Raw genomic sequence first — 27,333 nt, 5'->3', positions numbered from 1 at the left:
GGCCCAAGCCTGAGCTGTGTACGTGGGCCCGAGCCCGAGCTGTGTATGTGGGCCCGAGCTGTGTACACGGGCCCAAGCTGTGTATCCGAGCCAGAGCTGTGTACATGGCCCCAAGCTACGTACGTCGGCCCGAGCTGTGAATGCGGGCCCGAGCTGTGTACATGGGCCCGAGCTGTTTACGTGGATCCAAGCCCGACCTGCGTAAACAAGCCCGAGCTTTGTATACAGGCCAGAGCTGTGTATCCGAGCCTGAGCTGTGTACGCGTGCCAAAGCTGTGTGCGCGGGCCACAGCTGTGTACATGGACACGAGCACAAGCTATGTATGTGAGCCCGAGCCATGTATGAGGGCCCGAACTCTGTACGCGGGCTCGCGCTGTGTACATGGGCCCAAGCACGAGCTGCGTACGCGGGCTCGAACTGTGTAAGCGGGCCCGAGCTGTGTATTCTAGCCAGAGTTGTGTACGTGGGCCCGAGCCTGAGCTGTGTACGCGGGCCCGAGCTGTGTATGTGTGCCTAAGCTGTGTATGTGGCCCTGAGCTGTGTACGCGAGCCCGAGCTGTATACGTGGGCCCGAGCTGTGTATTCGAGCCCGAGCTGTGCACGTGGGCCCGAGCCTGAGCTGTGTACGCGGGCATGAGCTGTGTATGCGGGCCCGAGCAGTGTACATGTGCCTGAGCCCGAGCTCTGTATGCGGGCCCGAGCTGTGTACGTGGCCCTGAGCATGTACGTGGGCCCGAGCTGTGTACATGAGCTCGAGCTGTGGATCCGAGCCTGAGCTGTGTACATGGGCCCAAGCTGTGTATGTAGGTCCTATCTGTGTACGCGGTCCCGAGCTGTGCATGTGGGCCTGAGCCCGTGCTGTGTACGTGGGCCCAAGCTGTGTATGTGGGTCCAAACTGTGTATGTGGGCCCAAGCTCGAGCTGCGTACGCGGGCTCGAACTGTGTACATGGGCCCGAGCTGTGTTCGCAGGCCTGAGCTGCTTACGCAGGCCCGAGCTGTGTATGTATTCCTGAGCTGTGTACGTGGTCCCGAGCTGTGCATGTGGGCCCGAGCCCGTGCTGTGTAAATGGGCCCGAGCTGTGTACGCAGGCCTGAGCTGTGTACATGGGCCCGAGCTGTCCATGTGGGCCTGAGCTGTGTACGTGGTCCCAAGCCCGAGCTGTGTAAGTGGGCCCAAGCTGTGTACGTGGGCCAGAGCTGTGTACGTGGGCCATAGCCTGAGCTGTGTAGGTGGGTCCGAGCTGCGTATGTGGCCACAAGCCCGAGCTACGTATGTGGGCCAGAGCTGCATATGCGGGCCCGAGCTGCATACGTGTGCCCAAGCCCAAGCTGCGTACACATGCCCGATATGTGTACACAGGCCCGAGCTGTGTATCTGAGCCTGAGCTGTGTACACGGGCTCAAGCTGTGTGCGCAGGCCCAAGCTGTGTAAATGGGCCCACGCTCGAGCTTCGTATGCTGGCCTGAGCTGTGTACGTGGGCCCGAGCTGTGTTCGCAGGCCCGAGCTGTGTATGCGGGCCACAGCTGTGTAAACGGACCCGAGCTGTGTACGCGGGCTCAAACTGTGTACGTGGTCCGAGCTGTGTACGCGGGCCTGAGCTGTGTTTGCAGGCTCAGGCTGTGTACGTGGGCCCGAGCCCGAGCTGTGTATATGGGCCCGGGCTGTGTATGTGGTCCCAAGCCTGAGCTGTGTACGTGGGCCCAAGCCCAAGCTGTGTACGTGGGCCCGAGCTGTGTATGTGGTCCCAAGCCTGAGCTGTGTACGTGGGCCCAAGCCCGAGCTGTGTACGTGGGACCGAGCTGTTTACGTGGGCCCGAGCTGTGTATGTGGTTCCAAGCCTGAGCTGTGTACGTGGGCTCAAGCCCAAGCTGTGTACGTGGGCCCGAGCTGTGTACGCGGGCCCGAGCCATGTACGTTGGGCCCGAGCCTGAGCTGTGTAGGCGTGCCCAAGCTAAGTACGTGGGCCCGAGCTGTGTACGTGGGCCCGAACTGTGTATGTAGGCCCAAGCTGTGCATGTGGGCCCAAGCCCGAGCTGTGTATACAGGCCCAGCTGTGTATCCGAGCCTGAGCTGTGTACATGGCCCCAAGCTACGTACGTGGGCCCGAGCTGCATATGCGGGCCCGAGCTGTGTACATGGGCCCGAGCTGTGTACGTGTGCCTGAGCTGTGTATGTGGCCCTGAGCTGTGTACATGGGCATGAGCCCGAGCTCTGTATGCGGGCCCTAGCTGTGTACGTGGCCCTGAACATGTACGTGGGCCCGAGCTGTGTACGTGAGCTCGAGCTGTGGATCCGAGCCTGAGCTGTGTACACGGGCCCAAGCTGTGTATGTATTCCTGAGCTGTGTACGTGGTCCCGAGCTGTGCATGTGGGCCCGAGCCCGTGCTGTGTACGTGGGCCCGAGCTGTGTATGTGGGCCCAAACTGTGTATGTGGGCCCAAGCCCGAGTTGCATACGGGGGTCCGAGTTGTGTACGAGGGCTGAGCTGTGTACATGGTCCCGAGCTGTGTACGTGGGCCCGAGCTATATATGTGGGCCCGAGCTGTGCACATGGGCCCAAGCTCGAGCTGGGTACGTGGGCGCTAGCTGTGTATGTGGGCCCAAGTTATGTTCGCAGGCCCGAGCTGTGTATGCGGGCCCGAGCTGTGTAAGTGCGACCGAGCTGTGTATCTGAGCCTGAGATGTATACATGGGTCAGAGCTGTGTAGGCTTGTCCGCGTCAAAGCTGTGTATGCGGGCCTGAGCTGTGTAGGTGGGCCCGAGCCTGAGCTGTGTACACAGACCCGAGCCTGAGCTGTGTACATGGTCCCGAGCCCGAGCTGTGTATGTGGGCCCGAGCTGTGTACTCGGGCCCTAGCTGTGTACGTGGGCACAAGCTCAAGCTGTGTATGTGGGCCCGAGCTGTGTTCGTAGGCCCAAGCTGTGTATGCGTGCCCTAGCTGTGTAAGCGGGTCCGAGCTGTGTACGTGGGCCCGAACTGTGTACGTGGGCCTGAGCCCAAGCTGTGTAAATGGGCCCGATCTGTGTACGCAGGCCTGACCTGTGTACATGGGCCCGAGCTGTCTATGTGGGCCTGAGCTGTGTACGTGGTCCCAAGCCCGAGCTGTGTAAGTGGGCCCGAGCTGTGTACGCGGGCCCGAGCTATGTACATGGACCCGAACCCGAGCTGCGTACATGGGCCCAAGCTGTGTACGTGGGCCAGAGCTGTGTACGTGGGCCATAGCCTGAGCTGTGTAGGTGGGTCCAAGCTGCGTACGTGGCCCCAAGCCCGAGCTGCGTATGTGGGCCCGAGCTGCATACGTGTGCCCAAGCCCAAGCTGCGTATGCACACCCGAACTGTGTACACAGGCCCGAGCTGTGTATCTGAGCCTGAGTTGTGTACGCAGGCTCAACCTGTGTGCGCAGGCCCGAGCTGTGTAAATGGGCCCACGCTTGAGCTGCGTATGCAGGCCTGAGCTGTGTACGTGGACCCGAGCTGTGTTGGCAGGCCCGAGCTGTATATGCAGGTCCCAGCTGTGTAAACGGGCCCGAGCTGTGTACGCGGGCCCGAACTGTGTACGTGGTCCTGAGCTGTGTATTCGGGCCTGTGCTGTGTTTGCAGGCTCAGGCTGTGTAAGTGGGCCTGAGCCCGAGCTGTGTATGTGGGCCCGAGCTGTGTATGTGGTCCCAAGCCTGAGCTGTGTATGTGGGCCCAAGCCCAGGCTGTGTACGTGGGCCCGAGCTGTGTATGCGGTCCCAAGCCTGAGCTGTGTACGTGGGCCCAAGCCCGAGCTGTGTACGTGGGCCCGAGCTGTCTACGTGGGCCTGAGTTGTGTATGTGATCCCAAGCCTGAGCTGTGTACGTGGGCCCAAGCCCAAGCTGTGTACGTGGGCCCGAGCTGTGTACGTGGGCCCGAGCCATGTACGTTCGGCCCGAGCCTGAGCTGTGTACGCAGGCCCAAGCTAAGTACGTGGGCCCGAGCTGTGTACGTGGGCCCGAACTGTGTACGTAGGCCCAAGCTGTGCATGTGGGCCCAAGCCTGAGCTGCGTACACAGGCCCAAGCTGTGTATCCGAGCCTGAGCTGTGTACATGGCCCCAAGCTACGTACGTGGGCCCGAGCTGCGTATGCAGGCCCGAGCTGTGTACATGGGCCCAAGCTGTGTACGTGGATCCAAGCCCGAGCTGCGTACGCATGCCCGAGCTTTGTACACAGGCCCGAGCTGTGTATCCGAGCCTGAGCTGTGTACACGGGCCAAAGCTGTGTGCGCGGGCCCCAGCTGTGTACATGGGCACGAGCACAAGCTGTGTATGTGAGCCCAAGCCGTGTATGCGGGCCCAAACTCTGTACGCGGGCTCGAGCTGTGTACATGGGCCCAAGCTCGAGCTGCGTAGGCGGGCTCGAACTGTGTACACGGGCCCGAGCTGTTTATGTGTGCCTGAGCTGTGTATGTGGCCCTGAGCTGTGTACGTGGGCCCGAGCTGTGTATTCTAGCCCGAGCTGTGTACGTGGGCCCGAGCCTGAGCTGTGTACGCGGGCCCAAGCTGTGGATCCGAGCCTGAGCTGTGTACATGGGCCCAAGCTGTGTATGTAGATCTGAGCTGTGTACGTGGTCCCAAGCTGTGCATGTGGGCCCGAGCTGTGTACGTGGGCACAAGCTCAAGCTGCGTATGTGGACCTGAGCTGTGTTCGCAGGCCCAAGCTGTGTATGCGTGCCCTAGCTGTGTAAGCGGGCCCGAGCTGTTACGTGGTCCCGAGCTGTGTACGTGGTCCCGAGCTGTGCATGTGGGCCCGAGCTGTGTACGTGGGCACAAGCTCAAGCTGCGTATGTGGGCCTGAGCTGTGTTCGCAGGCCCAAGCTGTGTATGCGTGCCCTAGCTGTGTAAGCGGGCCCGAGCTGTGTACGTGGTCCCGAGCTGTGTACGTGGTCCCAAGCTGTGCATGTGGGCCCGAGCTGTGTATGTGGGCACAAGCTCAAGCTGCGTATGTGGGCCCGAGCTGTGTTCACAGGCCCAAGCTGTGTATGCGTGCCCTAGCTGTGTAAGCGGGCCCGAGCTGTGTACGCGGGCCCGAACTGTGTACGTTGTCCAGAGCTGTGTACGCGGGCCCGAACTGTATTCGCAGGCTCGAGCTGTGTACGTGGGCCCGAGCCCAAGCTGTGTAAATGGGCCCGAGCTGTGTACGCAGGCCTGAGCTGTGTACATGGGCCTGAGCTGTCGATGTGGGCCTGAGCTGTGTACGTGGTCCCAAGCCCGAGCTGTATAAGTGGGCCACAGCTGTGTACGTGGGCCGGAGCTGTGTACGTGGGCCATAGCCTGAGCTGTGTAGGTGGGTCCGAGCTGCATACGTGGCCCCAAGCCCGAGCTGCGTATGTGGGCCCAAGCTGCGTATGCGGGCCCGTGCTGCATACATGTGCCCAAGCCCAAGCTGCGTACGCGCACCCGAGCTGTGTACACAGGCCCGAGCTGTGTATCTGAGCCTGAGTTGTGTACGCAGGCTCAAGCTGGTTCGCAGGACTGAGCTGTGTATGCAGGCCCCAGCTGTGTAAACGGGCCCGAGCTGTGTACGCGGGCCCGAACTGTGTATGTGGTCCCGAGCTGTGTACGCGGGCCTGAGCTGTGTTTGCAGACTCAGGCTGTGTACGTGGGCCCGAGCCCGAGCTGTGTCCGTGGGCCCGAGCTGTGTATGTGGTCCCAAGCCTGAGCTGTGTACATGGGCCCAAGCCCAAGCTGTGTACGTGGGCCCGAGCTGTGTATGCGATCCCAAGCCTGAGCTGTGTACGTGGGCCCAAGCCCAAGCTCTGTATGCGGGCCCGAGCTGTGTACATGGCCCTGAGCATGTTCGTGGGCCCGAGCTGTGTACGTGAGCTTGAGCTATGGATCTGAGCCTGAGCTGTTTACACAGGCCCAAGCTGTGTATGTCGGTCTGAGCTGTGTACGTGGTCCCGAGCTATGCATGTGGGCCCGAGCCCGTGCTGTGTACGTGGGCCCGAGCTGTATATGTGGGCCCAAACTGTGTACGGGGGCCCAAGCCCGAGCTGCGTACGGGGGTCCCAGTTGTGTACGAGGGCCCGAGCTGTGTATGTGGGGCCGAGCTGTGTACATGGGCCCGAGCTGTGTATGTGGGCCCGAGCAGTATATGTGGGCCCGAGCTGTGTATGTGGGCCCAAGCTCGAGCTGGGTACGCGGGCGCAAGCTGTGTATGTGGGCCCGAGCTGTGTTCGCAGGCCCGAGCTGTGTATGCGGGCCCAAGCTGTGTAAGTGTGACCGAGCTGTGTACAGGGGCCCGAGCCGTGTATGTGGGCTCGAGCTCTGTATGTGGGCTCGAGCGTGAGCTGTGTACGCGGGCCCGAGCTGTGTATCTGAGCCTGAGATGTATACGTGGGTCCGAGCTGTGTAGGCTTGCCCGCGCCGAAGCTGTGTATGCGGGCCTGAGCTGTGTAGGTGGGCCCGAGCCTGAGCTGTGTACGCAGGCTTGAGCCCGAGTTGTGTACGTGGGCCCAAGCCCGAGCTCTGTATGTGGGCCCGAGCTGTGTACGTGGGCCTGTGCTGTGTAGGTGGGCCCGAACTGTGTACGTGGTCCTGAGCTGTGTACGCAGGCCCGAGCTATGTTCACAGGCTCGAGCTGTGTATGTGGGCCCGAGCCCAAGCTGTGTAAGTGGGCCCGAGCTGTGTACGCAGGCCTGAGCTGTGTACATGGGCCAGAGCTGTCTATGTGGGCCTGAGCTGTGTACGTGGTCCCAAGCCCGAGCTGTGTAAGTGGGCCCGAGCTGTGTACGTGGGCCTGTGCTGTTTACGTGGGCCCGAATCCGAGCTGCGTACATGGGCCCAAGCTGTGTACGCGGGCCAGAACTGTGTACGTGGGCCATAGCCTGAGCTGTGTAGGTGGGCCCGAGCTGTGTACTTGTGCCCAAGCCTGAGCTGCGTACGTGGGCCCGAGCTGCGTACACAGGCCCGAGCTGTGTATCTGAGCCTGAGCTGTGTACGCGGGCTCAAGCTGTGTGCGCAGGCCCGAGATGTGTACATGGGCCCACACTCGAGCTGCGTATGCGGGCCTGAGCTGTGTACGTGGTCCCGAGCTGTGTACGCGGGCCTGAGCTGTGTTTGCAGGCTCAGGCTGTGTACGTGGGCCCGAGCCCGAGCTGTGTAAGTGGGCCCGAGCTGTCTACATGGGCCCGAGCTGTGTATGTGGTCCCAAGCCTGAGCTGTGTACGTGGGCCCAAGCCCAAGCTGTGTACGTGGGCCCGAGCTGTGTACATGGGCCCGAGCTGTGTAAGCGGGCCTGAGCCGTGCATGTGGGCCCAAGCCCGAGCTGCGTACACGGGCCCAAGCTGTGTATCCGAGCCTGAGCTGTGTACGTGGCCCCAAGCTACGTACGTGGGCCCGAGCTGCGTATGCGGGCCCGAGCTGTGTACATTGGCCCGAGCTGTGTACGTGGGCCCAAGCCCGAGCTGCGCACGCACGCCCAGCTTTGTACAAAGGCCCAAGCTGTGTATCCGAGCCTGAGCTGTGTTCGCGGGCCAAAGCTGTGTGCGCGTGCCCCAGCTGTGTACATGGGCACGAGCACAAGCTGTATATGTGAGCCCGAGCCGTTTATGCGGACCCGAACTCTGTACTCGGGCTCGAGCTGTGTACATGGGCCCAAGCTCGAGCTGCATACACGGGCTCGAGCTGTGTACATGGGCCCGAACTGTGTTCGCAGGCCTGAGCTGTGTATGTGGCCCTGAGCTGTGTATGTGGGCCCGAGCTGTGTATTCTAGCCCGAGCTGTGTATGTGGGCCCAAGCCTGAGCTGTGTACGCGGGCCCGAGCTGTGTATGTGTGCCTGAGCTGTGTATGTGGCCCTGAGCTGTGTAAGCGAGCCCGAGCTGTATACGTGGGCCCGAGCTGTGTATTCGACCCCAAGCTGTGCACGTGGGCCTGAGCCTGAGCTGTGTACATGGGCCTAAGCTGTGTATGCTGGGCCCGAGCAGTGTACATGGGACTGAGCATATACGTGGGCCCGAGCTGTGTACATGAGCTCGAGCTGTGGATCCGAGCCTGAGCTGTGTACACGGGCCCAAGCTGTGTATGTAGGTCTGAGCTGTGTACGTGGTCCCGAGCTGTGCATGTGGGCCCGAGCCCGTGCTGTGTACATGGGCCCGAGCTGTGTATGTGGGCCCAAGCCCGAGCTGTGCATGCACGCCCGAGCTTTGTACGCAGGCCTGAGCTGTGTATCCGAGCCTGACCTGTGTTCGCGGGCCAAAGCTGTGTGCGCGGGCCCCAGCTGTACATGTGGGCCCAAGCCCGAGCTATATATCCGAGCCTGAGCTGAGTACGTGGCCCCAAGCTACGTACGTAGGTTTGTGCTGTGTACATGGGCCCAAGCTCGATCTGTGTACGCGGGCTCGAGCTATGTACATGTGCCCGAGCTGTGTTAGCAGGCCTGAGCTGCGTATGCGGGCCCGAGCTGTGTAAGCAAGCCCGAGCTGTGTACGCCGGCCCGAATATGTGGTCCTGAGCTGTATACACAGGCCTGAGCTGTGTTCGCAGGCTCGAGCTGTGTACGTGGGCCCGAGCCTGAGCTGTGTAAGTGGGCCTGAGCTGTGTACGTGGGCCATAGCTGTCTACGTGGCCCGAGCTGTGTACGTGGTTCCAAGCCTGAGCTATGTAAGTGGGCCTGAGCTGCGTACGTGGGCACGAGCCCGAGCTGTGTACATAGGCCCGAGCTGTGTACGTGGGCCCGAGCTGTGTAGGCAGGCCCAAGCCATGTACATGCGCCTGAGCCTGAGCTGTGTGTGCGGGCCCAAGCTGTGTACGTGGGCCCGAACTGTGTTCGTGGGCTAGAGCTGTGTACGTGGCCCCACGCCCGAGCTGCGTACATGGGCCTGAGCTGTGTATGCAGGCCCGAGCTGTGTACGTGGGCCTGAGCTGCGTACGCGCGCCAGAACTGTGTACACAGGTCCGACCTGTATATCCGAGATTGAGCTGTGTACGCAATCCCAAGTTGTGTGCGCGGGCAAGAGCTGTGTATGTGGGCCCGAGCACGAGCTGTGTATGCAAGCCCGAGCCATGTATGCAAGCCCGAGCCGTGTACGTGGGCCCGAGCCCTGTACGCAGGCCCGGGCTGTGTACATGGGCCCAAGCCCGAGCTGTGTAAGTCGGCCCGAACTATGTACGTTGGCCCAAGCTGTGTATGCGGGCCCGAACTGTGTACGTGGGCCCGAGCTGTGTATGCAGGCCTGAGCTATGTACACGGGCCCAATCTGTGTAGGCGGGCCCGAGCTGTGTATGCGGGCCTGAACCGTGTACGTGGGCCAGAGCTGTGTATGCAGGCCTGAGCTATGTACACGGGCCCGATCTGTGTAGCCGGGCCTGAGCTGTGTATGCGGGCCTGAGCCCAAGCTGTGTACATGGGCCCGAGCTGTGTATGCGAGCCCGAGCTGTGTACGTGCCCTGAGCCTGAGTCGTATATGTGGGCCTGAGCCCGAGCTGTGTGCGCATGCCCAAACTGTGTACATGGGCCTGAGCCCGAGCTGTGTATGTGGGCCCAAGCCTAAGCTGTGTACGCGGGCCCGAGCTGCATATGTGGGCCCGAGCTGTGTACATGGACCCGAGCTGTGTATGTGGGCCCGAGCTGTGTATGCGGGCCCGAGCTCGAGTTGTGTACATGGGCCCGAGTTGTGTACGTGAGCCCGAGCTGTGTATGTGTCCCGAGCCTAAGCTGTGTACGTGGGCCCGAGCTGTGTTTGCGGGCCCGAGCTGTGTATGTGGGCCCGAGCTGTGTATGTGGGACCAAGCTGTGTATGTTGGCCCGAACCGTGTACATGGGCCCAAGCTCGAGCTGTGTACACGGGCCCGAGTTGTGTACCCGGGCCCGAGCTGTGTACGCGGGCCCAAACTGTGTACATAGTCCTGAGCTGTGTACGCAGGCTCGAGCTGTGTACGTGGGCCCAAACCCAAGCTGTGTAAGTGGGCCCAAGCTGTATATGCGGGCCTGGGCCCAAGTTGTGTACGTGGTCTCAAGTCCGAGCTGTGTAATTGGGCCCGAGCTCTATATGTGGGCCTGAGCCTGAGGTGTGTACATGGGCGCGAGCTGTGTACGCAGGCCCGAGCTGAGTTCACAGACTCGAACTGTGTACATGGGCTCGAGCTGTGTATGTGGGCTCGAGCCTGAGCTGTGTACACGTGCCCGAGCTGTGTATCTAAGCCTGAGATTTGTACGCGGGCCCGAGCTGTGTAGACTTGCCCGCGCTGAAGCTGTGTATGCGGGCCTGAGCTGTGTAGGTGGGCCCGAGCCCAAGCTGTGTACGTGGGCCTGAGCCCGAGCTGTGTATGTGGGCCCGAGCTGTGTACGCGAGCCCGAGCTGTTTACGTGGGCCCGGGCCTAAGCTGTGTACGCGGGCCCAAGCTGTGTACGCGGGCCCGAGCTGTGTTCGCAGGCCCGAGCTGTGTATGCATGCCCTAGCTGTGTAAATGGGCCCGAGCTGTGTACGCGGGCCCGAACTGTGTACCTGGTCCCGAGCTGTGTACGCGTGCCCGAGCTGTGTATCTAAGCCTGAGATTTGTACGCGGGCCCGAGCTGTGTAGACTTGCCCGCGCCGAAGCTGTGTATGCGGGCCTGAGCTGTGTAGGTGGGCCCGAGCCCAAGCTGTGTACGTGGGCCTGAGTCCGAGCTGTGTATGTGGGCCCGAGCTGTGTACGTGAGCCCGAGCCGTTTACGTGGGCCCGGGCCTAAGCTGTGTACGCGGGACCAAGCTGTGTACGCGGGCCCGAGCTGTGTTCGCAGGCCCGAGCTGTGTATGCATACCTTAGCTGTGTAAACGGGCCCGAACTGTGTACGCGGGCCCGAACTGTGTACCTGATCCCGAGCTGTGTACACGGGCCCGAGCTGTGTTCGCAGCCTCGAGCTGTGTACGTGGGCCTGAGCCCAAGCTGTGTAAGTGGGCCCCGAGCTGTGCACATGGGCCCGAACCCAAGCTGCATAAATGGGCTCAAGCTGTGTATGCAGGCCCAAGCTGTGTATCCGAGCCTGAGCTGTGTACGCAGGCTCAAGCTGTGTGCGCAGGCCCAAGCTGTGTACATGGGCCCACGCTCGAGCTGTGTATGCAGGACTGAGCTGTGTACGTGGGCCCGAGCTATGTTCGCAGGCCCGAGCTGAGTTCACAGACTCGAACTGTGTACATGGGCTCGAGCTGTGTATGTGGGTTCGAGCCTGAGCTGTGTACGCATGCCCGAGCTGTGTATCTAAGCCTGAGATTTGTATGTGGGCCCGAGCTGTGTAGACTTGCCCGTGCCAAAGCTGTGTATGCGGGCCTGAGCTGTGTAGGTGGGCCCGAGCCCAAGCTGTGTACGTGGGCCTGAGCCCGAGCTGTGTATGTGGGCCCGAGCTGTGTACGCGAGCCCGAGCTGTTTACGTGGGCCCGGGCCTAAGCTGTGTATGCGGGCCCAAGCTGTGTAGGCGGGCCCGAGCTGTGTTCGCAGGCCCGAGCTGTGTATGCATGCTCTAGCTGTGTAAACGGGCCCGAGCTGTGTACCTGGTCCCGAGCTGTGTACACGGGGCCGAGCTGTGTTCGCAGCCTCGAGCTGTGTACGTGGGCCTGAGCCCAAGCTGTGTAAGTGGGCCCCGAGCTGTCTACGTGGGCCTGAGCTGTGTACGTGGTCCCAAGCCCGAGCTGTGTAAGTGGGCCTGAGCTGTGCACATGGGCCCGAACCCGAGCTGCGTAAATGGGCTCAAGCTGTGTATGCAGGCCCAAGCTGTGTATCCGAGCCTGAGCTGTGTACGCGGGCTCAAGCTGTGTGCGCAGGCCCAAGCTGTGTACATGGGCCCACGCTCGAGCTGCATATGCAGGACTGAGCTGTGTACGTGGGCCCGAGCTGTGTTCGCAGGCCCGAGCTGAGTTCACAGACTCGAACTGTGTACATGGGCTCGAGCTGTGTATGTGGGCTCGAGCCTGAGCTGTGTACGCGTGCCCAAGCTGTGTATCTAAGCCTGAGATTTGTACGCGGGCCCGAGCTGTGTAGACTTGCCCGCGCCGAAGCTGTGTATGCGGGCCTGAGCTGTGTAGGTGGGCCCGAGCCCAAGCTGTGTACGTGGGCCTGAGCCCAAACTGTGTATGTGGGCCCGAGCTGTGTACGCGAGCCCGAGCTGTTTAAGTGGGCCCGGGCCTAAGCTGTGTATGTGGGCCCAAGCTGTGTACGCGGGCCCGAGCTGTGTTCGCAGGCCCGAGCTGTGTATGCATGCCCTAGCTGTGTAAATGGGCCCGAGCTGTGTACGCAGGCCCGAACTGTGTACGTGGTCCCGAGCTGTGTACACAGGCCCGAGCTGTGTTCGCAGGCTCGAGCTGTCAAGCTGTGTAAGTGGGCCCCGAGCTGTCTACGTGGGCCTGAGCTGTGTACGTGGTCCCAAGCCCGAGCTGTGTAAGTGGGCCCGAGCTGTGCACATGGGCCCGAACCCGAGCTGCATAAATGGGCTCAAGCTGTGTATGCAGGCCCGAGCTGTGTATCCGAGCCTGAGCTGTGTACGCGGGCTCAAGCTGTGTGCGCAGGCCCAAGCTGTGTACATGGGCCCACGCTCGAGCTGCGTATGCAGGCCTGAGCTGTGTACGTGGGCCCGAGCTGTGTTCGCAGGCCCGAGCTGTGTATGTGGGCCCAAGCTATGTAAGTGGGCCTGGGCTGTGTACGCAGGCCCGAACTGTGTACATGGTCTGAGCTGTGTATGCGGGCCTGAGCTGTGTTCGCAGGCTCGGGCTGTGTACGTGGGCCCGATCCTGAGCTCTGTATGTGGGCCCGAGCTGTGTACGTGGGCCTGAGCTGTGTATATGGTCCCAAGTCCGAGCTGTGTACGTGGGCCCATGCCCAAGCTGTGTATGTGGGCCCGAGCTGTGTAGGTGGGCCTGAGCCATGTACGTTGGGCCTGAGCCTGAGCTGTGTACGTGGGCCCAAGCTGAGTAAGTGACCCCGAACTATGTACGTAGGCCCAAGCTGTGCATGTGGGCCCAAGCCTGAGCAGCGTACACGGGCCCAAGCTGTGTACGTGGGCCCGAGCTGTGTACGTGGGCCATAGCCTGAGCTGTGTAGCTGGGCCCGAGCTGTGTACGTGGCCCCAAACCTGAGCTATGTACGTGGGCCTGAGCTGCGTATGCGGGCGGAGCTGTGTACATGGGCCCAAGCTGCATACGTGGGCCCAAGCCCAAGCTGCGTACGCACGCCTGAGCTCTGCACACAGGCCCGAGCTGTGTATCCGAGCCTGAGCTGTGTACGCGGGCCAAAGCTGTGTGCGCGGGCCCCAGCTGTGGAAGTGGGCACGAGCACGAGCTGTGTGTGTGAGCCCGAGCCGTGTATGTGGGCCCGAACTCTGTACGTGGGCTCGAGCTGTGTACACGGGCCCGAGCTGTGTTCGCAAGCCTGAGCTGCATATGTGAGCCCGAGCTGTGTAAGCGGGCCTGAGCTGTGTACGCCAGCCTGAATATGTGGTCCCGAACTGTGTACGCGGGCCTGAGCTGTGTTCACAGGCTCGAGCGGTGTACGTGGGCCTGAACCTGAGCTGTGTAAGTTGGCCCGAGCTGTGTACGTGGGCCAGAGCTGTCTACGTGGGCCCGCGCTGTCTACGTGGTCCCAAGCCTGAGCTATGTAAGTGGGCCTGAGCTGTGTATGTGGTCCCGAGCTGTGTACGCAGGCCCGAGCCATGTACATGGGCCCGAGCTGGGCTGTGTATGCGAGCCCAAGCTGGGTATGCGGGCCCGAGCTGTGTACATGGGCCCGAGCTGCGTACGTGCGCCCGAACTGTGTACGCAGGCCCGACCTGTATATCCGAGCTTGAGCTGTGTACGCGGTCCCAAGCTGTGTGCGTGGGCCCGAGCTGTGTACGTGGGGCCGAGCACGAGCTGTGTATGTGAGCCCGAGCCGTGTACGAGGGCCCGAGCCCTGTACGCAGGCCCGAGCTGTGTACATGGGCCCAAGCGCGAGCTGTGTAAGTTGGCCTGAACTGTGTACGTTGGCCCAAGCTGTGAATGCGGGCCCGAGCTGTGTACGTGGGCCCGAGCTGTGTACATGGGCCCGAGCCCGAGCTGTGTATGTGGGCCCAAGCTGTGTACGTGAGCCCGAGCTGTTTACGTGGGCCCGGGCCTAAGCTGTGTACGCGGGCCTGAGCTGTGTATGCGGGCCAAAGCTGTATACATTGACCCGTGCTGAATACTTGGACTCGAGCTGTATATGTGGGCCCGAGCTGTATACGTGGGCACAAGCTCAAGCTGCGTATGCGGGCCCAAGCTGTGTACGCGGGCCCGAGCTGTGTTCGCAGGCCCGAGCTGTGTATGCATGCCCTAGCTGTGTACACGGGCCCGAGCTGTGTTCGCAGGCTCGAGCTGTGTACATGGGCCTGAGCCCAAGCTGTGTAAGTGGGCCCGAGCTGTCTATGTGGGCCTGAGCTGTGTACGTGGTCCCAAGCCCGAGCTGTGTAAGTGGGCCCGAGCTGTGTACATGGGCCCGAACCCGAGCTGCGTAAATGGGCTCAAGCTGTGTATGCAGGCCCAAGCTGTGTACGTGGGCCATAGCCTGAGCTGTGTAGGTGGGTCCGAGATGTTTACATGGCACCAAGCCCGAGCTGCGTACGTGGGCCCGAGCTGCGTCTGCGGGCCCCGAGCTGTGTATCCGTGCCTGAGCTGTGTACGCGGGCTCAAGCTGTGTGCGCAGGCCCAAGCTGTGTACATGGGCCCACGCTCGAGCTGCGTATGCAGGCCTGAGCTGTGTACGTGGGCCCGAGCTGTGTTCGCAGGCCCGAGCTGTGTATATGGGCCCAAGCTATGTAAGCGGGCCCGATCTGTGTACGCAGGCCCGAACTGTGTACATGGTCTGAGCTGTGGGCCCGAGCCTAAGCTGTGTACGCGGGCCCGAGCTATGTTTGCGGGCCCAAGCTGTGTACGTGGGCCCGAGCTGTGTACGTGGGCCCGAACTGTGTACATGGTCCCGAGCTGTGTACGCGGGCTCGAGCTGTGTTCACAGGCTCGAGCTGTGTACGTGGGCTCGAGCCCAAGCTGTGTAAGTGGGCCCAAGCTGTGTACACAGGCCTGAGCTGTGTACATGGGCCCTAGCTGTCTATGTGGGCCTGAGCTGTGTACGTGGTCCCAAGCCTGGGCTGTGTATGCGGGCACGAGCTGTGTGCGCAGGCCCGAGCTGAGTTCGCAGGCTCGAACTGTGTGCGTGGGCTCGAGCTGTGGATCCGAGCCTGAGCTGTGTACATGGGCCCGAGCTGTGTATGTGGGCCCAAACTGCATGCGTGGGCCCAAGCCCGAGCTGCGTACGGGGGTCCGAGTTGTGTACGAGGGCCCGAGCTGTGTACGCGGGCCCGAGCTGTGTACAATGACCCGTGCTGTGTATGTGGGCACGAGCTGTGTATGCGGGCCCGAGCCCGAGTTGTGTACATGGACCGAGTCGTGTATGTGAGCCCGAACTGTGTATGTGCCCCGAGCCTGAGCCATGAACGTGGGCCTGAGCCCGAGCTGTGTACGCGAGCCCAAGCTGTGTACATGGGCCTGAGCCCGAGCTGTGCATGTGGGCCCGAGCCTAAGCTGTGTACGCGGGCCCGAGCTATGTTTGCGGGCCCAAGCTGTGTATGTGGGCCCGAGCTGTGTATGTGGGCCCGAACTGTGTACATGGGCCAAAGCTCGAGCTGTGTACACGGGCCAGAGTTGTGTACACGGGCCCGAGCTATGTACGCGGGCCCGAACTGTGTACGTGGTCCAGAGAGGTGTACGCGAGCCCGAACTGTGTACGTGGTCCAGAGAGGTGTACGCAAGCCCGAACTGTGTACGTGGTCCAGAGCTGTGTACGCAGGCTCGAGCTGTGAACATGGGCCTAAACCCGAGCTGTGTAAGTGGGCCCGAGCTGTGTACGCAGGCCCGAGCTGTGTACTTGGGCCTGAGCTGTCTACGTGGGCCCAAGTTGTGTACGTGGTCCCAAGCCCGAGCTGTGTAATTGGGCCCGAGCTGTGTAATGGGCTCGAGCTGTGTACTTGGGCCCGAGCTGTCTACGTGGGCCCAAGTTGTGTATGTGGTCCCAAGCCCGAGCTGTGTAATTGGGCCCGAGCTGTGTAATGGGCCCGAGCTGTGTACGCAGGCCCGAGCTGTGCACATGGGCCCGAGCCTGAGCTGTGTATGCGGGCCCAAGCTGTGTACGCGGGCCCGAGCTGTGTACGTGGGCCCGAACTGTGTAAGTGGGCCCGAGCTGTACACGTGGGCCCAACCCCAAGCTGCATACATGGGCCCAAGCTGTGTATGTCGGCCCAAGCTGTGTACGTGGGCCATAGCCTGAGCTGTGTAGATGGACCTGAGCTGTGTACATGGTCCCAAGCCCGAGCTGCATTCGTGGGCCCGAGCTGTGTATGTGGGCCCAAGCTGTGTACATGGGCTCAATCTGTGTATGTGGTCCAAGCCCGAGCTGCGTACGCACACCCAAGCTGTGTATGCCGGCCCGAGCTGTGTATCCGAGCCTGAGCTGTGTACGCAGGCCCGAGTTTTGTGCGCAGGCCCAAGCTGTGTACGTGGGCCCGAGCACGAGCTGTGTATGCAAGCCCGAGCAATGTACATGGTCCCGAGCCCGAGCTGTGGAAGTGGGCCCGAGCTGTGTATGCGGGCCCGAGCTGTGTACGTGTGCCCAAGCTGTGTACGCAGACCCGAGTTGTGTACGTGGGCCCGAGCTGTGTACGTGGGCCCGAGCTGTGTTTGTGGGTCCGAGCTGTGTATGCAAGTCTGAGATATGTACACAGGCCCGATCTGTGTAGACGGGCCCGAGCTGTGTATGCGGGTCCGAGTCCGAACTGTGTACATGCGCCCGAGCTGTGTATGCGGGTCCGTGTCCGAACTGTGTACGTGGGCCCGAGCTGTGTATGTGGGCCCGAGCTGTGTACGTAGGCCCGAGCTGTGTATGTGGGCCCGAGCTGTATACATGGCCCGAGCTGTGTATGCGGGCCTGAGTCCGAGCTGTGTACGTGGGCCCGAGCTGTGTATGTGGGCCCGAGCTGTGTACATGGGCCCGATCTGTGTATGTGGGCCTGAGCTGTGTATGTGGGCCCGAGTCTGAGCTGTGTAATTGGGCCCGAGCTGTGTAATGGGCCCGAGCTGTGTACGTGGGCCCGAGCTGTGTATGCGGGCCCGAGCCCGAGCTGTATACGTGGGCCCGAGCTGTGTACATGGGCCCGAGCTGTGTATGTGGGCCCGAACTGTGTACATGGGCCCGAGCTGTGTAATTGGGCCCGAGCTGTGTAATGGGCCTGAGCTGTGTACTTGGGCCCGAGCTGTGTATGTGGGCCCGAGCTGTGTATGTGGGCCCGAACTGTGTACATGGGCCCAAGCTCAAGCTGTGTACACGGGCCAGAGCTGTGTACGCGGGCCCGAACTCTGTACGTGGTCCAGAGCTGTGTACGCAGGCTCGAGCTGTGAACATGGGCCCAAACCCGAGCTGTGTAAGTGGGCCCGAGCTGTGTATGCAGGCCCGAGCTGTGTACTTGGGCCCGAGCTGTCTACGTGGGCCCAAGTTGTGTACGTGGTCCCAAGCCCGAGCTGTGTATGTGGGCCCGAGCTGTGTACGTGGGCCCGAACTGTGTACGTGGGCCCGAGCTGTGTACGTGGGCCCGAGCTGTGTACGTGGGCCCGAGCTGTGTATGTGGGCCCGAGCTGTGTACATGGGCCCGAGCTGTATATGCGGGCCTGAGTCCGAGCTGTGTACGTGGGCCCGAGCTGTGTATGTGGGCCCGAGCCCGAGCTGTGTAATTGGGCCCGAGCTGTGTAATGGGCCCGAGCTGTGTACTTGGGCCCGAGCTGTGTATGTGGGCCCGAGCTGTGTAAGTGGGCCCGAACTGTGTACATGAGCCCAAGCTCAAGCTGTGTACACGGGCCAGAGCTGTGTACGCAGGCCCGAACTGTGTACGTGGGCCCGAGCTGTGTACGTAGGCTCGAGCTGTGAACATGGGCCCAAACCCGAGCTGTGTAATTGGGCCCGAGCTGTGTAATGGGCCAGAGCTGTGTACATGGGCCGTAGCCTGAGCTGTGTAGATGGACCCGAACTGTGTACATGGTCCCAAGCCCGAGCTGCGTACGTGGGCCTGAGCTCTGTATGTGGGCCCAAGCTGTGTACATGGGCTCAATCTGTGTATGTGGTCCAAGCCCGAGCTGCGTACGCACACCCAAGCTGTGTACGCCGGCCCAAGCTGTGTATCCGAGCCTGGGCTGTGTACGCAGGCCCGAGCTGTGTGCGCAGGCCCGAGCTGTGTACGTGGGCCCGAGCATGAGCTGTGTATGCAAGCCCGAGCAATGTACATGGTCCCGAGCCTGAGCTGTGTAAGTGGGCCCAAGCTGTGTATGCGGGCCCGAGCTGTGTACGTGTGCCCAAGCTGTGTACGCAGACCCGAGTTGTGTACGTGGGCCCGAGCTGTGTCGACGGGCCCGAGCTGTGTATGCGGGTTCGAGTCCGAACTGTGTACATGGGCCCGAGCTGTGTATGTGGGTCCGAGTCCGAACTGTGTACGTGGGCCCAAGCTGTGTATGTGGGCCCGAGCTGTGTACGTGGGCCCGAGCTGTGTATGTGGGCCCGAGCTGTGTACATGGGCCCGAGCTGTGTATGCGGGCTTGAGTCCGAGCTGTGTACGTGGGCCCGAGCTGTGTATGTGGGCCTGAGCTGTGTACGTGGGCCCGAGCTGTGTATGTGGGCCTGAGCTGTGTATGTGGGCCCGAGCCCGAGCTGTGTACATGGGCCCGAGCTGTGTATGCGGGCCTGAGTCCGAGCTGTGCACATGGGCCCAAGCTGTGTATGTGGGCCCGAGCTGTGTATCCGGGCCCGAGCTGTGTATGCGGGCCTAAGTCCAAGCTGTGTACGTGGTCCCGAGCTGTGTATGCGGGCCTGAGCCCGAGCTGTGTACGCGGGCCCAAGCTGTGTACGTGGGCCCGAGCTGTGTACGTGGGCCCGAGCTGTGTACGTGGACCCGAGCTGTGTATGCGGGCCCGAGCCCGAGCTGTGTATGTGGGCCCGAGCTGTGTACACGGGCAGTCACAGGCTTCAGAAGTGAATCTGAGAACATTACTGACAGAAACGTTGAGTGTGCGAGAGTCGGAGAATTGATGGAGTGAGTGTAACAAAACAATATGAACCCTCCAGCACTCTCCAACTGAATCCCCTCCCCCCCCATCCCCCCAAACCTCGAACCTGGCCCCACTCCATCCCCAGACTCTTCACAACCTGACCATCCGATTGGACCCCGAGAGCTGGGCTTCTGACCCCATATCCTCCCCGACTACCTGTGTCCTCCTCCGTAACATCGTCCATCTCCGCCCTCATCCGCTGCTGAAGCCCTCCGCCATGCCTTTGTTCCAGACCTGACTATTCCCGCGCTCTCCTGGCCAGCCTCCCATCCTCAGCAAACTTCAGCTCATCCAAGGCTCCACTGCCCATGTCCCAATTCTCAGCCAATCCTGTTCATCTATCAGCCCTGTGCTCGCTGACCAACATCGGTTCCCGCTCCTCCACAATTCTAACGTCTGATACTTGCACTGACATCACTCGCCGGTCGGTCCCTTCCGATGACTGTGTCTGTAAGGTGCCAGCCAAGGCTCAGTGGGCCGCACTCTCACCTGGGTCACAGGTCATGGGTTCAAGTCCCACACCTCGGCCTTGAGCACATAATCCAGGCCGATTCCCCCAGCGCTGCACTGTTGGAGGTGACACCTTCCCAGCCAATATTTATCCCTCACCAAAATGGATTATCTGATCATTACTGTGTGTGGGAGCTTGCTGTGCGCAAATTGGCTGCGGTGCTTCCTACATTACAACAGTGACTGCGCTCCAGAAAGTACCTCGTTGGCTGCGAGGCGCATTGGGCCATTCCCGAGGTGGTGCAAAGCGCGATATAACTGTAAGTCACTCACCTGAAGAGACTGGACGGTAACAGGAAGGAGTCACCCAGTGGCACCGAGGCTGTGGGCAGGCCAGGCCTGAGGGAGGAGGCCGGGACAAGGGCCGTTGCCATATCCACCCCCAGCCCTCATGACAGGGTTTGCGTGGTGCTGCTGGGGGGGCAGGGACCTGGACACACCCCCCCCACCAATACAGCCATGTGGGGGTAGGCCAGGCCAGGGCCCCAGCAGTGATGGGAAGAGAGGTTCAGGTCAGGTTGGGAGGGGTTGCTCAGCGATGCCCCCCTTGCCCACTGTCCGTGGCGTGCCCGGGACAAGCCTCTGCTTTGCCTATTTCGGGCGGATGGTGGTGGAGAATCGACCGGCGTGTCCAGGAGGGAGAAGGTTGGAGGGGGCCGGACAAAGCTTTGTCAGAGAGGCGCAGTTTGAGTTGGGCCATAAAGGAGGAGAGGGGCTCAGGGAGGGAATGGCAGATCCTGGGACCCAGCTGGTCCAATGGGAGGGAACGAGGAAGAGCAGGTGGGCAGGAACAGAGTCAGAGGGGCCGAGAGCTGGAGGAGGAAAGAAGAAAAGAAAGGATGATTGATTGATTTCTACAGCGCCTTCCATGACCAGCGGGTGTCTCAAAGTGCTTTACAGCCAATGAAATACTTTTGGAGTGTAGTCACTGTTGTAATGTGGGAAACGCAGTCGCCAACTTACGCACAGCAAGCTCCCACACAAAGCAATGTGATAATGACCAGATAATCTGTTTGTTATGTTGATTGAGGAATATTGGCCCCAAGATACCGGGGAGAACTGACCCCTGCTCTTCGTCCAATAGTCCACTTGAGAGCAGACGGGGCCTCAGTTTAATGTCTCATCTGAAAGACGGCACCTCTGACAGTGCGGCGCTCCCTCAGCACTGCCCCTCCGACAGTGCGGCTTTCCCTCAGCACTGCCCCTCCGACAGTGCGGCATTCCCTCAGTACTGCCCCTCCGACAGTGCGGCGCTCCCTCAGCACTGCCCCTCCGACAGTGCGGCATTCCCTCAGTACTGCCCCTCCGACAGTGTGATGCTCCCTCAGTATTGCCCCTCCGACAGTGTGGCGCTCCCTCACTACTGCCCCTCTGACAGTGCGGCGCTCCCTCAGCACTGCCCCTCTGACAGTGTGACGGTCCCTCAGTACTGCCCCTCCAACAGTGTGACACTCCCTCAGGACTGCCCCTCCGACAGTGTGACGCTCCCTCAGTACTGCCCCTCCGACAGTGAAGCACTCCCTCAGTACTGCACTGGAGTGCCTGGATTTTTGTTCTCAAGTCCCTGGAGCGGGACTGGAACACACAACCTTCTGACTCAGAGACGAGAGAGTTCCCCACTGAGTCACAGCTGACACATGTGGTTGAAGGCGGTTTACATATGAGGAAGTTGGGGACTGGGAGTCGGTGCAGGTCAGTGGAAGGTGTGAGGCCGGCCAGGAGAACAGTCGAGTCTGAAGAGGACGAAAGAATCGACGGGGTTTCAGCAACAAGGGGTGGAGGCAGGGCGGACACAGCCATGGTGTGTTGGAGGGACAGTGGCCGGGGAGGGGGGGGGGGAACAGAAACCAGGGCGGGGGTGGGGGAACAGGGACTGGGGCTGGGGAGAGGCCCGGAGTGGGGTGGGGGAAAGGGTGACAGGGACCTGGGCGGGGTGGGGGGGGGGGCAGCGTTGGGGGGGGAGACTGGGACCTGGGGGGGTAGAGACCGGGGGCAGTGGGGGAGGAATCGGCCACAATCGGTCAGGATAAGATACAGGAGGCCATTGGGCCCATGCCACTCTGTGACAGAGCTCCCACTCCCCCTGCCCTTTCCTCATATTCCTGTGCTTCAAGTATTTATCCAATTCTCTCTTGAAAGTTGTTCCTGAATCTGCTTCCACCGCCCTCTGGATCATAACCACTCACTGTTTAAATAAATTCTTCTCATCTCCCCCTCGGTCTTTGGCCAATCACCTTAACCCTGTGTTTCTATGGTTACCCACCTTCTGCCTCTTCCAACAGTTTCTCTTTATTCACTCCATCAAAACCCCTCCTGACTGTGAGCCCCTCGATTAAATCTCCCTTAAACCTTCTCGGTCCCTCCTCATAACTGAAGCCCCTCACCCCTGGTACCATTCACACTGAAATTCCCCGCCTCGCACTCAGCATGTCACTGTCGGTCTGATAGAATGTGGCCGGTGAGACGTGTCGACCTCACTGCAGGTCATCCTGCTGGAAGTTTGCAGCCATGTACGTGGGCCCACCCATCCCCCTACCCCGACCCCCCCTCCCATAACCCCCACCCATTCCCCCCCCCCCAGGCCTCCCTCAGGCACCCCCCCAAGTGACCCCCCACAGGCCCCCCCACCCCCACCCCCAGGCCCCCTCCCATAACCCCCACCCATTCCCCCCCCAGGCCTCCCTCTCTCAGGCACCCCCCACAAGCGACCCCCCACAGTCCCCCCACCCCCATAACCTCCACCCAGGCCCCCCTCCCCCAGACCCCCCAATCACATTCCGGCTCAACAAGCTGCAATGGGGGAAAGGTTCCCAGTTTGAATGTAACTGTTGCTATAATAAACATTTATTCAAAGAAGCTGAAAAAATGGAGCAGCTCTCAGTCACAAAAATATCCAAACCCCAGAGTGTGTCTGTGCCGGTGAATTTACCGAAGATTTGAAGCCAGAGTCAGCAATTTCCCGCTTTCCAGGAGGTGGAGCTGTGTTAATGAGCCGCGTGCACAGACGGCAAATATCCTGAACACCCTGAACCTCAAATCCCCCAAACCCCCAAACCCCGAATCCCCCAACCCTCTCCCCCAAACCGCCCTGAATCTCCCAAACTCCCCAAATCCTGAATCCACCAAACCCCGAAACCCTGAACACCAAATCCCCCGAACTCCCCAAATTCCCAAACCCCCAAACTCCGAACCCCCAAACCCGGAATTCCCCCAACCCCCAAACCCTGAACCTCCCAAATCCCCAACTCCCCCAAAAAAGCCCAACCCCCAAAGCCCCAATCCCTCAAACCCCAACCCACCAACCCCTAAACCCCGAATCCCCCAAACCCAAATCCCCAAGAGCCCAAAACCCGAATCTCCAACCCCGAACCCTCAAACCACGATTCCCCCGAACCCCAAACTCCCCCCAAACCCCAAATCCCCAGAAACCCCCAACCCCAAATCCTCCAACCCCCAAAATCCCGAATCCCCCCCAAAGCCCCTCGGTCCAACACTCCAGAGCTGCAACTATACAGGATATTGGTAAGTCCGCACCTGGAGTACTGCGTGCAGTTTTGGTCACCTTACTTAAGGAAGGAAATACTGGCTTTGGAGGGGGTTCAGAGACGATTCACTAGGCTGATTCCGGGGATGAGGGGGTTACCTTATGATGATAGGTTGAGTAGACTGGGTCTTTACTCGGAGTTCAGAAGGATGAGGGGTGATCTTATAGAAACATTTAAAATCATGAAAGGGATAGACAAGATAGAGGCAGAGAGGTTGTTTCCACTGGTCGGGGAGACTAGAACTAGGGGGCACAACCTCAAAATACGGAGGAGCCAATTTAAAACCGAGTTGAGAAGGATTTTCTTCTCCCAGAGGGTTGTGAATCTGTGGAATTCTCTGCCCCCAGTTGAGGCTGGCTCATTGAATGTATTCAAGTCACAGATAGATAGATTTTTAACCAATAAGGGAATTAAGGGTTGTGGGGAGCGGGCGGGTAAGTGGAGCTGAGTCCACGGCCAGATCAGCCATGATCTTGTTGAATGGCGGAGCAGGCTCGAGGGGCTAAATGGCCTTCTCCTGTTCCTAATTCCTATGTTCTTATGGGGTCGTCGCCGCCATTACACACCGATTGGGAGCAAAATCTGGGGCAGCTCTGGCCAGAGCGACAATCACTGCATCGAGCCGGGATAGGCCGGGCCCGGGTTGAGGTACACTGGCAGGGAGTGAGGTATAGAAACATAGAAAATAGGTGCAGCCTTTCGAGCCTGCACCATCATTCAATAAGATCATGGCTGATCATTCCCTCAGTACCCCTTTCCCGCTTTCTCTCCATACCCCTCGATCCCTTTAGCCGTAAGGGTCATATCTAACTCCCTCTTGAATATATCCAATGAACTGGCCTCAACAACTCTCTGCGGTAGGGAATTCCACAGGTCCACAACTCTCTGAGTGAAGAAGTTTCTCCTCATCTCAGTCCTAAATGGCTTACCTCTTTTCCTTAGACTATGTCCCCTGGTTCTGGACTTCCCCAACATCGGGAATATTCTTCCTGCGTCTAACCTGTCCAGTCCCGTCAGAATTTTATATATTTCTATGAGATTCCCGCTCATCCTTCTAAACTCCAGTGAATACAGGCCCAGTCGATCCAGTCTCTCCTCATATGTCAGTCCTGCCATCCCGGGAATCAGTCTGGTGAACCTTTGCTGCACTCCCTCAATAGCAAGAACGTCCTTCCTCAGATTAGGACACCAAAACTGAACACAATATTCCAGGTGAGGCCTCACCAAGGCTCTGTACAACTGCAGTAAGACCTCCCTGCTCCTATACTCAAATCCCCTAGCTATGAAGGCCAACATACCATTTGCCTTCTTCACCGCCTGCTGTACCTGCATGCCAACTTTCAATGACTGATGTACCATGACACCCAGGTCTCATTGCACCTCCCCTTTTCCTAATCTGCCGCCATTCAGATAATATTCTGCCTTAGTGTTTTTGCCACCAAAGTGGATAACCTCACATTTATCCACATTATACTGCATCTGCCATGTATTTGCCCATTCACCTAACCTGTCCAAGTCAGCCTGCAGCCTCTTAGCATCCTCCTCACAGCTCACACCGCCACCCAGTTTAGTGTCATCTGCAAACTTGGAGATATTACACTCAATTCCTTCATCTAAATCATTAATGTATATTGTAAAGAGCTGGGGTCCCAGCACTGAGCCCTGCGGCACCCCACTGGTCACTGCCTACCATTCTGAAAAGGACCCGTTTATCCTGATTCTCTGCTTCCTGTTTGCTAACCAGTTCTCTATCCACGTCAGTACATCACCCCCAATACCATGTGCTTTAATTTTGCACACCAATCTCTTGTGTGGGACCTTGTCAAAAGCCTTTTGAAAGTCCAAATACACCACATCCACCATATACTGGCGGGGAGTGAGGTACACTGGCAGGGAGTGAGGTACACTGACGGGGAGTGAGGGATACTGGCAGGGAATGAGGTACACTGGCCCTGAGTGCGGGATACCGGCCCGGAGTGAGGTACACTGGCAGGGAGTGAGGTCTACTGGCAGGGAGTGAGGTACACTGGTCCGGGGTGAGAGATACTGGCAGAGAGTGAGGGATACCAGCCCGGGGTGAGGTACACAGGCCCGGAGTGAGGGATACCGGCCCGGGTGAGGTACACAGGCCCGGAGTGAGGGATACCAGCCCGGGGTGAGGTACACAGGCCCGGAGTGAGGGATACCGGCCCGGGGTGAGGTACACAGGCCCGAAGTGAGGGATACCGGCCCGGGGTGAGGCACACTGGCCCAGAGTGAGGGATACCGGCCAGGGTTGAAGTACACTGGCCCGGGTTGAGGTACACTGGCCCACAGTGAAGGATACCGGCCCGGGGTGAGGGATACCGGCCCGGGTTGAGGTACACTGGCCCAGAGTGAGGGATACCGGCCCGGGTTGAGGTACACTGGCCCAGAGTGAGGGATAGCGGCCCGGGTTGAGGTACACTGGCCCGGTGTCAGGGATACCGGCCCGGGTTGAGGTACACTGGCCCAGAGTGAGGGATACCGGCCCGGGTTGAGGTACACTGGCCCAGAGTGAGGGATACCGGCCCGGGTTGAGGTACACTGGCCCAGAGTGAGGGATAGCGGCCCGGGTTGAGGTACACTGGCCCGGTGTCAGGGATACCGGCCCGGGTTGAGGTACACTGGCCCAGAGTGAGGGATACCAGCCTGGAGTGAGGGATACCGGCCCGGGTTGAGGTACACTGGCCCACAGTGAGGGATACCGGCCTGGGATGAGGGATACTGCCCACGATGTTGGATCCTGAATCCGGCCACCAATCTCTGACTGTGTGCTGCTCCTGCCCTCTGCTGGTCACTGGCGATAGTGCCTTCCGTCTCATGCTGCCGGAGAATCACACACACAGCTCAGAAAGTCGTCATTCGGCCCTTCGGACCTGTGCTAGCTCTCTCCGTGACCCTGTCAATTGCTCATCCTCAACTACCCGTCCAACTCTCTTTTACAATTATTTATGGAATTAGCTCCCACCAGTTTTTCAGGTCGAGCGTTCCAGATGCTGCCAACTCTGAGTGAAATCTCCTTATCCCCCTCTAGATTGTTTGCCAGTGGTTTTGAATCGATGACCTCTGGTTATTGACCCACTCCCCTGAGGGAATAGTTTTTCTCTCTCTACTCTATCAAAACCTCTCATCGTGAAAACCTCTCTCCTTCTCTGTTCCAAGGAGAACAGTCCTGACTTTTCCAACCTCTCCTATAACTGAAAACCCTAATCCCTGGTAACATCCTGGTAAACCCCCTCTGTACCTGTTTGAAGGCCTTTACATCTTCCCTGAAGTGTGTTGCCCAGAATTGTTCACAATACTCCAGCTGAGGCCTAACCAGTGATTTATAAAGTTCCAGCATGACCTCTCTGCCTTTATATTCTGTTCTTCTGTTTATAAACCCAAGTAACCCGTGTGCTTTTTAACCACCTGATCAACTTGCCCTGCTACCTTTAAGGATGTGTGTATTTGGACACCAAGCTCTCTCTGCTCATCCATTCAGAATCGGGCCATTTATAGTGTACTGTCTTTCCATATTAGTCCTCCCACAGTGCCTCGCTTCACATTTCTCTGCACCGAGTTCCACCTGCCATGCTTCTGTCCATTTCACCGTCCTGTCTGTCATCCTGAAATCTACAACTATCCTCGTCACTATTGACCACGTTACCAAGTTCCGCATCATCTGCAAACTTAACGGTGTTGCTCCCTACACCCGATTCTAGGCAGTTTATAGAAATTGGAAAGTGTAATGGACCCAAAACTGAGCCTTGGGGAACACCATTGCAAACTGCCTCCCAGTCTGAAAAACTTCCATATACCACCTCTCTCTTCCCGTTCCCTATTCTGTATCCATACTGCCACTTTCCCCGTAATCCCATGGGCTTCCATCTTCTGTCTGTTTGGTACCATCTGTGTCTGGCAGTCTGCCTGTAGTGCTGTCTACGTGCCTGTCTGTTCCTAGCGCTGTCTGTCTGTCTGTCCCGAGTGCTGCCTACCTGTCTGTCTCTAGCGCTGTCTGCCAGTCTGTTTGCCACTAATGCTGTCTGTCTCCAGTGCGGTCTCTAATGTTGACCAACTCCAGTTTTGTCTACCCGTCTGCCTGTAGTTCTGTTTACCTGTTTGTCTGCCTCTAGCGCAGTCTAACTAGAATCATAGAAGAATCATAGAATGGTAACAACACA

Source organism: Pristiophorus japonicus (assembly GCF_044704955.1).
Source record: "Pristiophorus japonicus isolate sPriJap1 chromosome 24 unlocalized genomic scaffold, sPriJap1.hap1 SUPER_24_unloc_1, whole genome shotgun sequence".
NCBI classification, from domain to species: Eukaryota; Metazoa; Chordata; class Chondrichthyes; family Pristiophoridae; genus Pristiophorus; species Pristiophorus japonicus.
The sequence above is the reverse complement of the archived record's forward strand: the minus strand, read 5'-3'. Positions refer to the sequence as shown.